The sequence below is a fragment of the Arachis ipaensis genome, chromosome B07 (assembly GCF_000816755.2).
Source record: "Arachis ipaensis cultivar K30076 chromosome B07, Araip1.1, whole genome shotgun sequence".
Taxonomy (NCBI): domain Eukaryota; kingdom Viridiplantae; phylum Streptophyta; class Magnoliopsida; order Fabales; family Fabaceae; genus Arachis; species Arachis ipaensis.
Window position 1 is genome coordinate 86,229,404 of NC_029791.2, and position 3,332 is coordinate 86,232,735.

Consider the following 3,332-nt stretch of genomic DNA (forward strand, 5'->3'; position numbering starts at 1 on the left):
TGTGGGCATTTGGTTGTTGATAGTTCATAGTACATATATCATAATGTTGACACGTAATAAATATATAGCATGGTACAGCGTAACAGTAGTGCAGCGACTCTTACATATTTTCCATGCAACTTATGTAAAAAATGATCCACAAATTCTGCAACTTCATAATCGTGGTCTACAGAGATATATAGATATACGGATTCATAGTTATATGCATAGTTAGTTCTAGTCCACTCAGCAAAAAGGAAGATTAGATAGAGGAAGTAGGAGAATTAGTTGATATATATAATCCAAAAATCATTCATTGTTGAAAGTGATTATCATGCATCAGCAAAAAGGGGTTTGCGTCCAAACACTTTTGGTAAAGCTGTCAATATAATGTTAGATAAGTGTGGTCCACCCAGTACATATATGGTGTGAATAATGGTGATCGATTACCATTCAGTAGTACATCATCATCATCACCACCACCACCACCACTATCACTGGTTGCCAAACCCGCCACATGGTCAAAGCTAAGGTAAGTAGAGATCAACACATACACAAGCTAATAAGATTCCCTGTCTTTTACGTACCACATAAAAGAAGTCAAATAATTAAGCCACTACTCTCGCTCTGCACTAGATCTTATATGATATGATATAACTTGGATTTGAAGTCTTTGATTTCCCTTACATATGTTTGTTACAATGCTACGTACATCTCTATATTGGGTTTTTGGTCCCCGTGGTTGGGCACGCACAAATACCCACCAGCCACCCACACACTATCCATGTGTTAGCTTCTGACTTAAAAGAATATACATCTATTTTTTATTTTATTTTTTAATGAATGTTATAATGTTTAAAAATTTAGTATCTAAATATTAAAAAATTAAATAATTAATATTTGTACATCGATAATATAATTTAACTACGGAAGTAATATAAAGGAAAGTACTAGGACAGATCATCAAAATTTAAGATCATGCATGAGATAGAGACAGCACAAAATATTTTGCCAGATTCAATCTCATCGATGTATGTATATCTATCATCACTAACAAGTTGCACATACATCAGTCTTAAAGGTATTACTATTATTCAACATTGAGCAAGTGTGAATGAAGAGACCATATAGATTGATACAAGTTAATAATAAGTATCTAAATGACATTAATGAAGTACCATCATTAATTCATTATTGCTTGCAATAATGCAGTCAACTCGTGAATAATAATAATGATATAGGCAGGGAGGAAATCAAGGATAGCATTATATTATATTTTATTGTTTGCTATGTATGATGAGAAGCTCTTAGTCGTCGTAGCTATCCATGGACCATGGCCATGCCATGCAACAAGTGCAATAGTTGAAGGAAAATGCTATTTGTACAACAAAATTCATCCTTTATTCAGCCTTTAAATTTAATATTTTATTATTTTAATTTTTTAATTAATCATATTTTCTATTTTTAAGGAACTACTTTTATTTTGAATACTTATCACCGTCAAATTTGTAACCATTTGTAATATATTAATTTTTTGTAAACTAAACCATAAAACTTATAACAACTTTTTGTGTATTAATTTTAAAAAAAATCAGTGAAGTTTTCAAAATCACTTAAATTCACTTAAATTATTTTTTTATTCAAAACATTCAAAACTCATGTCAAAAACACATCTAAAATTAAATAAACAACATAAACACATTCAAAATAATGTATTAACACATCTAAATTATTATCATTGTAGTTCTAAATTACATATTGAACACAGAAAAAATTAAAGTCAAATACACATCCAAAATTATAAGAATGCACTCTAAATATTTTATCAACACATCCAAAACTCATGTAAAAAAACTTATATATGTACATAAGAACATAATGAACAACATAAACATATCCAAAATTAAGTATTGACACATCTAAATTAGGTTAACATTACAACTCCCAAATCAAACATATGAGTGCAAAAAAAAAATTATAATCACAAATACATTTAAAAAAAACACAGACACTTCCAATATTATACATAAATTTAAAAAAATAGAACTTTTTATTAAGCGAAAAAAAGAAGGATAACATATCTTCTCGAATGAACTCAACCAATTTTTTTAGAATTTTGCAAGCAGAAATACCAGAGAGACAGAAGGAGTTCGACGTGGGGGAAGAGACAAGGGGAAGCGCAGGAGAAGGGGGCGGTTGTACGTGGCGCGAGGGAGGAGACCAGGGACGGAGAGAAGTCTATCGATGGAGGAGGCGCGGGGGTGTACGCAGGGGAAGTGCGCGTCGCGGGGAGGAATGTGTCGCCGAAGGAGGAGATCGTCGCAGAGGAGTGCCCAACGCGGGAGAAGACGAAAACGGCCACAGATGAGGAGGGAGAGGCGATGCAGCTCTAGATCTTTACGGAGCGAAGATTTTACTAGTGATTTAAGATGGTTTAAGATTTATTTTAGAATTTTAAATTCGAAATTTTGAATTTTAACTAATTTAATTTTTGGATGTGTATTTAAATTGTAATATATTAATAATTAGATATAAAAATTAAATACACATTCAAAATATAAACTAAATAAAACTAAAATTTAAAATTTAAATTTAAATTTTAAATTTTAGTTTTATTTAGTTTATATTTTGAATGTGTATTTAATTTTAAAAAGACACTAAATCTATTTATAATTTTTAGATGCGTTTATTTTGTTTTGTTTTTAATCATTATAATAAAAAGCTGAATATTATACCATTTTTAAAGAATACCTAATTGAATTGATAGTGAAAAGGGTTTGAAAACATACAAGAAGTTGACGTGGACCACGTCTAACTTCATATCAACATATACATTATTATTAACTCGTTACATGTTGTCAGATGAAATTATTTATCAAACAAAAAGATGACACCTTAATAAAAACTTGTTTATTTTTGTGATTCATGACGGGAAGGAAAAAAACTGAAAGGAACACAACAAAGGATAGAATATTGGTTATTTTTTGGTGATGTGCAGGTGAATGAGAGAGAGGGGGTTGTACGTGTGTATGGTGACACAACTTTTTCGCAGTTTATGTAAGTCTGATGTTCCCATCTCGCCACTTGCTAGAAGCTAAGGAGGCGACACACATGCACGCACGGGCGATTTGCATGGCCTGTTTCGCCTGCAACATGGCTTCCCGTGACCAGCAAGAAAGGTGAGGGAGACATGGATGCTTTGCATGCTCTGGTTTTACTATAAGTAGATGGAGTATTTGTAATAAAAAAAATTTGTATCAAATTTAAAATTGTTATAAATTAGAATTTTTTTGTAATAATAATTAGTTATTATTATATAATAAGAATATTTTGTAACAACAAAAAAATTTGTT